This window comes from Aphis gossypii, chromosome X (genome assembly GCF_020184175.1).
Source record: "Aphis gossypii isolate Hap1 chromosome X, ASM2018417v2, whole genome shotgun sequence".
Classification (NCBI taxonomy): Eukaryota; Metazoa; Arthropoda; class Insecta; order Hemiptera; family Aphididae; genus Aphis; species Aphis gossypii.
The window spans coordinates 18200482-18211333 of NC_065533.1; positions in this window are offsets into that span (position 1 = coordinate 18200482).

The following is a 10852-nucleotide window of genomic DNA, read 5'->3' on the forward strand; positions in this document are numbered from 1 at the left end:
ATTCTGTTATTATGTACATATTATATAATATGTACCTATACACGATAAACGTGTGTAGTTTATAGAAAAATGAAATGGACAACGGTCGTAGAATATTAAACTTTTTCAATACTTTGTAGAGGATTTGTATGAATAGCTATCGGCAGCAGTCGGGGAGATTTTACATAATATTATATTTATTCATAAGGATTATATACAAATGGATAGGTAACAAATACGGCTGTACAAATATATTAGACTTTAAGAGATATTAAAGTTTGTCGAGTATATTATTGGCGGTTGCAATATGAAGTCGGTAGTGGTAAACTGGTGAAGATAATAATATATAGGTTCGTGGTTTTGATTAAATGATTAAGCCACTGATCTTGCTGTAATACATATTATACTTATAAATATGTATAAATATAAATATGTATACATATTTACATATAACATACAGTCATACCTATTAATCAAATAGGTATTTTTAAAATACGATAATAAAATGCGTTATGTTTAAAAATGATTATTATAGGTGTAATACAGACATACATACATACAGACAGTGTTGAGGAAGTTACTGTTTTTTGGTAATTGAATTACGACATTACTAATTCCTTATCAAAATTGTAACTTAATTATTTTTAAGTTACTTTTTTTTTACTTGGTCAAGTTACATTTCTTTTGAGTTTAAAAAGTTACTCAATTACAATAGAAGTTACTTTTTTTCTTCAAAAATATCACTGGAGCTTAATATAACCACGTGTTAAATACGACAATACATAGGTGTATTATAGTGTATATTTATTATTTTAGCATATATAAATTGAATAACGTCAATAATACGAGTACCTATATGTAAAAGTTAAAAGAAATTCGTATACAACATTTTTATTTCAATACAATTTAACCGAAATAATTATGTACAAATTATTTCAAATATGATTTTTTTTTTAAATCTACCGAATCATATCACGACCACAACTTGTATAATATACTATTGAGTGTAATATATTTTGTAAATAGACATTAAACACCTACTGCTGTTGTAAAGGTGCAAGGTGATCTACATTATATTATAGGCGTACATCACAATCCATTACGATTGTGAAATTTTATGACCTTCAAATCTGTCGAATTACCAAAACGAACAATGTAAAAGCTCACTTACAAAAACAAAAAAAAAGATGTATTATAATTTATAATTTTCATTTAATTACTAATTATGCCGTCAATAGTTGATATTAAATTAGATTGCGTTCAATTAAGATTACAATGGAATTATTGTTTTATTTTTTATTATATCGTGTTATTTTATTCAGATACAACTCCTCATTGAAACATTATATAAGCACCTATCTGGCTGGTTTATAATAATAATAAGTTGTTTTTATTATTTTTGATAAATAAACAAATTATGCGCGTGTTAAAAAGAGAATAGTAGAATTACATTTTTGTTTGTTTGACATATTTTGTGTTTGTTGTTAAATGTTTTTATAATATTTATTATTTATGGTTAAAAAAACAAAATAAGCATTATGGTTTAACAGTATTATTGTAAACATTCTGTATATACTTATCTAAAATTTGTAGTAGGTATAATAAAAATTATACACTTGTTACAAAATAAATTTTGTTGATATATTTGAAGTTGGAAATTTTAGATTATGTGTGCTCTCTACATAAATTTCGTCATGTACTCATATATTATCAATAGGGGTGAAAATGTATTGCCCGAAAAAATATGACGTTTTGTCTTAAAAATTCAAAGTAATGCACTTAATTATTTTAATTTTGAACAATAGTTTTGAACCAAAAAATATTTTTTATTTAATTTAAAAATATTTTTTACAACATTGCATTTTCCACATTGACTTTTAATCTTAAAAAAGAATTTATTTTCATTTAATTTTCTGTCAACAATCGTAATCTTAATTCTTACGTCTTACTGATCTGTTTGTAAAATTATGTTTAATTATAATATTTGATTAGGTAAAAATAACCTTGTTATGAAATACCTTTTTAAGTAAAAATATTAAAAGAAAATTTAAAAAACCGGATTTTACTATTAAATGCCTTGAAAGCCCTAGAATGCTGTAAAAAAAAAATCATAAACGACCTTAAATTCGAATATTGTCAAAAAATGCAAAAAATAAAATAAAAATAAAAAATATAAATGTATAAATAATAACTTATTTTTCTGATTTAAAAATACATCACGAGACATAATATTTTTTATGAAATAAGCATGCATAGCTTTGGAAAACATTTCAAACTGCATCGAAATCACAGTTTTTATTATTTTATTGTAGGTACATCGTCAAAGACCAAAGTGCACACATTTATTATAAAATATGATTACTGTACGCGATATCTCATCTATTAATTATTTTATGCGCACCGTGTCTGCACATCGTTGTGACCAAACTAAAAAGAGTAGTGTGTTATGTATTATTATATTTAAAATTTAAAAATATGTTATAACCTTATAACTAATTATTATATATATATATTGTACATTTGTACCTACGCTGAGTACGGTAACTATTTTTGTGATCGTGTCATTTACCGTCTCACACATCGCCGCACGTGTGACTTTTGGCTCCTATTTAATGTTAGCCGTTAAATTTTATAATATAGGTATTAATTATTATTACTAATTATTCAAGATAATACATTTAAAAATATATAATATATAATATATTAAAAACGATTGTCAGCTATTGTAGGCTAATGTACTTTGTAATTGCAGCCTTAATAATAATAATAAAAAAATATATATTTATACATTAGGTATATCTTAGATGATTTATATCGTAACTACAGAGCAGTTATCTAATCCTTCACACGGAAATTTATTAATCGCCATTTAAATAACTTGTATTATTTTACCTAAATCTGAATACGTTTCCTAATTGATTTTTGATTTTTTCCTTTAACCTTGGTTACCTATAGGTTATAAAATGGTAAAGACATATTATTAAACTTCGTGTTATGTTTTATTTTAAATACATTTTATTTTTAAAATTTTGATGTCACCTACTATCATATTAGTTTTATCTATACAATAATTTATTTAATAAAATTAAAAAATAATTGTTAAATATCATAATAGTATACAACTCGATCATGCTGACTACCTATTTGAAAATATGTCCTTATAAAGTATTCGAATTACTCAAATTCAAATATTAATTTTTTAATGAACTTTGTATTTCTCACACATGTTATAATAATTTTGTACATTATTTCAGTAGTTATTATACCGTTATCTTTCTTAATTATTATTTTAATCTTTAATTTAGGTAGTTTCTTGAATACAACTGCAAATTGTAATATTAACTAGAAAGATTAAAAGATGAAATTTGTTTAAAATTTTTAGTTTTATCTAGTATCGCATACCCGCGGTAGTACAGCACATTATATTTTCTATATAATTTATCACTTTATGAAATATGATATAATGACAAATTTATAATCAACTTTTTCATAAAAGTATCGTTAGTTGGGAATTTGTGATAATATAAATGATATGTAGATTGTAGGTATAGGCACTAGAACTAAACGTTTTAAGCTAATGGTTAATGAAAAGTATTGTCACATTTTTTTTCTTACGGATAACAAAATATTTTCTTACTAAGGGAATAAAGTTAATTATATATATATGAATTGTAAAGTGAGTAGTTTTATAAATAGTAATAGTAACACTAAATGACATTGTTGACCAGTTTAACTAACGTGGAATTATAACTAAATTAATGATTCGGTTCACTAAATTCTTGTTTTGAATAGTATTTAGTTTAAATATAGGAATTAGTTGCTTCCTGTTACAGTAACTATATTACAGTCATGTATAGTCACTCATCTACTTTGTTCTAATGGATCCTAGATCACCTTTAGTTCTAGGGTTCAAAAATTCTAGTTGCGGCATTGGTCATATATTTCTGATTTTTTTTATATATAACAAGGCTATGATTTAAACAGCTATATCACACGTCACGTGTAGGTATTAAATAATTGATTAAAAATCATAGTATTATATAAAATCAAATATACTTTAGTTTTGATCAGGGGCATATTAATCATTTTGAGTGAATAATCTCATACTACGACGTTGCTTGCATTTATGTCCTCGTTGTTAGACTAATTACGGAAATGGGTAGGTACCTCGGTACCTCTGCAACGCATTTAAAACAAATGATTTTCTACCGAGCTACACACGAGCACACACGAGTTGAGTTTTATAAGTAGGTACATTCAGTGGTGTAATTACGGGGATGCACAACGGTGCACTTGCATATGGTAGTTGAACTCACTGAACCTATTTGGAAAGTACAGAGACACCGAAGCTGAACTTTAATCCTATAATATTAAAATACGACAATTGAACAAATAATAAAATAGAGTAATGCAATTATTATGTTACCACATAAGTAGGTACCTATCAATTATGGCTGGGTCATAAACTCTATTATTGGCTACATTTTAACAAAATGACATTTTTTACAACAATATAAAAATGTTATATTTTTAAACACAAATATTTAGTATGCATTTAAACTTTAAAATAAACGGATTATGTTCAGAATAGTTATATGAATCATAACTTAAGGTATGCGTATATAGGTACTTGTTATAATTGTATGTAGTTAAATGACTTAAATATATAAAAATATAGCGCACGCAAGTGGCTTTGAATATGACTTAATTGACTTGATGATTATTAAACCAATGAAAGTTTTGCACTCGTCCTGCTGACATTTAATTGAATTACACCAACGTATACACGCGTATCTATGTATTAGACATACATTTTTTCTTCAAGTTTGGCCACTATTGTAAGCAAATAATGTCTACCGTACAGGTCCTACTCGCGAATATATTGTTTTCGAAACATTACGACATATTAGTTTTACTAAAAAAATTACCTACTAAAATAAGTTATAATATATTAATTATTATTGTTATAAATACCTATATATTTTATATTGAATTGGAAATTATTTATAAATAACGCGAATTATTTTTGTTCGGTATACTTAATAATTAATAACTATATATTATAATTTTAGTATTAATTTATCAACTGTCTGTATTGTCCACGCTATAGTTTGAACTGCCTAATATAATTGGTACCTGTATAACCTGAATAATTAGGTAGTTATGTGAACAACTATTGGCTTATATTATAATGTGTGATACCTTCCTATCTAATAAACGTATTCATTAGTTAACAGCAATTGACCGTTTCAAAAATATAATTATGTGCACGGCAATGTTTTATTAACTCAAAATTTACAAGGTCAATAGGTACCGGAAACGAAAAAATGTAATTATTATATCTACTCAAATACAGTGATATAGATACTTTTTTCAGCTATGCTTACCACTACAGAAATGTATATTTTGTATTAGAAGTTATTAGATAATCTGCTGTACAACTATATACATACCATCTGTATAATATTTATTATTATATAATAATAGTAATACTATTTTTTAGGAGGGCCCACTTAACTTTTAATGTCGAATAGTGCATTAAGTGCTCATAATGTATGCCGATATTATACGTACAAGGTAACAAAATCACTTTACACTTTTACATCCGTCATCCGATTATTTCATTTAAAAAATTAAGAATGAATTTATTCAAATTTCGACTTTTTGAATTTTTGAGAATATTTTATGCTACTTGATGAATGATGATTATGATAGATATATTCAATTGTACTTTTTTGAAATATTTTTAAATCCAAATTCAAACGAGTAATTTCTAAGTTACCAAAAATATTAAGGATAATAGGCATTGAAAATTGTTTTACAAAAATATAAAATTCAAATGTATTAAGTACCTATTTGTATTTGTTATACTCGAAAATTTTTTATAAATTATAAAACGTTGATAGTTTAATATTAATTAGGTACTATAATTTCACAAAATCATTGATAATTCATAGATATATTCATAATATATTATCATGAACCTATTTAATATTCATACTTAATCTATAAAATGTTAAATAATTCAAAAACTATTGGTTCAAATCGTAAAAACATGCAAATTTTCAAAACAGTCAGCTGCTAAGAATTTTACAGGAAAAAAGATGATTTTTATTTAAAAAAAAAACTGTTAATGCTGCAGAGGGCAGAGCATTTCTTCAAATGGTATGTATTATAATCTCAAACTGGTTCTTATGTTTACATAAAAGCTTTAAACTCGAAATTTAAATTAATTCATCGCTATAGGAAAAACTGGAGGTGAACATGTTTGGTGAATCACCCAGTCGATTATAATACATGGAAAATTATAGTGTTATATATTTAAAAATCAAACCTATGTATTGCGTTTTTTTCTCTCCTTTAAAATTATTTCTGTACTTACACTATATATATATTTTATAATATATAGTTTGACTAAAATGCCTACAAATCCATCATCATCAACCTATAGCACCCAAACTAAACTTACATACTAGTAGATATATTACTTACATGACGGTCATTAACCATTACTCATTGAGACCGAATTGTAGGAAGTTGAAACCTGCAGGACCTCGTTAGTCATGGCCAATTATATTTGTCGACCTTCCGTTCTGTTGTAATACCGCACAAATGTATTTTATAAAGAAAAAGTGAAAGGGCATTATAATAGATTATACTTGCACTGTATAGAAAAATTAACTTTCATAATGTAATATTTATTATTATAATATATATTGTTATACAGATTATTATTGTTTCGTTCGAAAAAGTGCGGTTATAAAATATAAGTCACCTGTGCAACCATTATAAAACGCTCAGAAATCAAGCGGCGTCAAGGACAATTATTATTATATTGTGTTTATGTACGAGTAACCTGTGGGTACCTGAACCGAAGGTAGGCCATGGTCTAGTAATAATTATTCTGTCAAATAAATAATTAGGAAAAAACGAATAATGATTAAACATTTTAATCGAAATAATATCATATTGATCTGCTGCGCGGGTTATTAGTAATTAGCCAACTATAATAGTTAGCTAAATAATATTATATGAAAAGATAAATTTTTTTAATTATATTGGTAGAATGTTCTTGCATTATATTACATCATTATTATTGAACTAATGAAATAATTCTAGTAGTTGATTTTTAAACCAAAAAATGATATAGATTTCTTTAAAAATAATCATTTGTTTATTTATCTTTGACTTTTTTGTTTTTTAAGTTACTTTGAAAACTTCTGTACATTTTGATGTTTTGATAAAAACACGACTTTCAATCTAATCTATATGTGAACTCTAATACTAAAATTATGTAGGTACAAGGATATATTTTGAGCTTTAATAGATGCATCGTCATCCTGACACTCGTAATTCATCAAATCATCCCCTAAACAATTTCATTTTTTACCCGATTTTTATCCATTTTTACCCTACTTAAAAAATTTGTACTTCTTTACATACATCATAAAACCTAATATTAAGTCCGAGTGCTATAACGACGTCGTTCCTTAATTTATCTTAAATTATTAAAGTACTTTAAAGTATATTATCGTATCGCTAAAATATTAAGTTTAAATTAATGGAGTGATGAATGTATTGATTTAACAATGATGTGTGTGTTTTTTTTGTGTCTTTGTACAGCATAACTAGTCAAAATTTAAAATTCGGGGGTGGTTTCCGATGGCAAAATGAATATCCTTGGTACATTATAGAGGTCAAAAGAAAACATTTTCCAACAGTTTTCAAAAAAATCGATAAAAACAAAAAAAAAAAGTATCAAAAACGGGAATATTTACGCAAAACAAGTTTTCAGCCAAATGAAATAATTAAATATAATTTTCACAAAATTAATAATAAACATTTTTGAAAATTTTATCAAGTAAGTACCTATAGTTATACATATTTAGGTACCGATAATGATATTTCAATGCGGACTGTCGTCCTCCCAAGTACCTCGCACGATCTAAATTTTCAAGTTTGTTTGTTGTTCCTATTACAGTCACAGTATTTTTTGTAGAAACTTGTCCCAAAACTGAAAAAGTGTTTTTTTATTCTAGTTGCGGAACAATAATCTGAAAAAATAACAACCAATTACATCTGTTTATTACAAGCCAGCGTCTCATGGGCGTTTATTTTTCCTAAGACCATCATTGTATTGTTAATTACTTATTGACTATTTAATTAATATAGTACCTATAATATAATAATAAAAATGTAATTTCTATACTGCACCTGTCTTATACTTTTAGGTGGTTCTTTTTTGAAGCATAATATTTTATATTATTCGATTTAATTCAATATATATAAGTATACATTTCTTCAATAAACAAAGTTCTTTTGAACTGAAATTTTCGATTTTCGATTTTGAAAATGTAGTACAATGTTAATTATAAGTTGTTCTTATTTCAGTTAAAAAAAAAATCAAAAAATCGTTAGTCACAATTGTTTTATAAGCGTTTAAAGTTCAAATATTGATAAAATTCGTCAAAATCATGAATATTTGCAAATTATTTTATAGTTCAAAATGTATAAAAGATTTTGTATAAGTAGCTAAGAATTGAAAGTGTAATACAAGATTTTCCATAAGTTTGGCTTATAATAATTTTAAGATAAGTGGAGAGTTGGCCAATTGAAAAAAAAATATCTTAAGTTAAAATTTTTACGAAATTGAATATTCACGCGTAAAATGACAATTTACAATCAAATAGTTTTAGATTTTTGTTTTAGTTGAAAATTATTAGTCATAAAAACTTAAAGCATACATATTGTTTAAATTGGCATTTTCTGTACAAGATTTAATTTTAGGTAAATTAAAACATAAACTGCCTTTTTCACCACCAAATGGAAAATATTTATTCTTGGCTGACAAATCATCTGTTCAGAATCGTTTTTCGTTTACAATAACACCTGTCTGTATAATTGATTGCCTATAGTCAACCCCTAATAATAATATAATTTACTGTTTATAATTAGATCACTGTAAGACATTTAATTCTGGACATGCCAAGGAGAAACTTATTTTCAACATTGATGTATGAAAATATTTATTAACTATTTATTTGAAAAATAACACGTGAGTTTATAATAATTTACATAGTATTTGATACATATCTATCGCTACTCTGTATCATTTTAAATCATTATTTCGAATGTGAGACTGAGAGACAGAGACTTAACTATTCCTCTAAGGATAATTAATCTAATTATACGTGTCATAGATTTTGAATAGAGGTTTTGAATTTCTCGAATTGTCTTCTTTGACACTTTAAACATTTTTAAAATAAATATGAATGTACACTTTTATCAAAATGTTGTTTTAAAAATATAAAAATTTTGTATACATCTTTATTTATTCAACAGTGAATTATGCTTTTTCGTAAAATCCACTATAAGCAAATTGTCTTATTCCGTTTTTAACATAAAAATAATATTATTAGGTACGTAGTACGTACTCGTATGAGGAATGAAAATTCATCAATTTATCAGTGAAATAACATGCAATTTATTTTTATATAAATAAAGCAACTATTATTATACGTGACATACAACATTTTTAACACGTTCGTAAGCGTGTGAGGACAAGAAACTAAATCACCACACATACTAATGATCATTAGCAACACACACATTGTTATCACGACCAACTAGTAAGAAACTATTTTGTTGCCTATATTGAACTCTATACAAACTGCGCGTTTCAAATTCCTTTAAAAAAAGGGGTCAAGGGGGAGAAAATTTCCCTCACCACCAAGGTAACGAATTTGTAAATACAATTCTCTTTTATGTACATATACGTCTTAATTTTTTATTAGTGTTAGATAAATTGTAACGATGAACTTTAAAACGTTGTGTCTGAAGCTAGTATATGGATTAAGACGTATTTAACCAATAATTTGTACTTTGATAATAAAATGTGATTATTTTCTTCGTGCAAATTAAGTAACCTGCGTGACTATAATAATATAATTTTGAATGTTTATGTAGTAATAACATAGTATAGTAACCTATCAAAATCAAAAGTTTACATCGAAATTCTTTTTTTAAAAAAAAGCAAAGCACAAAATAATAGTAAGTCCAACGAGATTAAGAATGGAAGACGGCCACCTAAATTTTTCTTCGTGTAGATAGTCATTACTTATATTAGGCTATGATCCATAAAAGAACAATATGAAAAAAACCTTATTATATTTCAATTTAAATCCACAAAGATTTTTACAGTTAGTATTGAAGTAGGTCAATTATCGATTTTTTTCTTAAATTTAAGTTAGATTGAATAACATTTTAAACGGATGAGTTTATTACACAATACAACATTTTTTCGTCATAAACTCATAAATAATAATCGTTATTTATGTCAAGTACTTTTTTTTTTTTTATAGAAATAAAAAATACAAACATTTTAAACATAATATACAGAATACGTCATCTCTATTTTTGTATCCGAATACAATAATCTAAATTTCTATATACCTAGTGTAGTAGTGTATCAAAATAATTTTACTCAAACATTTTTCAAGATAGAATTTTATTTAACAACCCGCGCTGTATACCTTTCAATACAGTACAGCTATATTATATACGTATTTTATAAACCACCCACCGTTAAACTATCGTCATGATATGCGTGTTTCTATTTTTATGTGTACCTACCCGCTGTGTATTCATAAATAATAAATATGAATTAAACCAACGTGTTTGCTTTGTACATGGTTATACGCCAAGGATGATCATTTCCTTTTTTATCCGTTAATAATGAATTATTTTCATATTACGATATGATTTTCTGAAGTTTTAAGTATATAGGTAAATTAAAACTATATTCATACCTATATATATATCCATAATTATATGTTCAGAATCCTAAAATGTTTATAAGTACTATTTAAGGAAT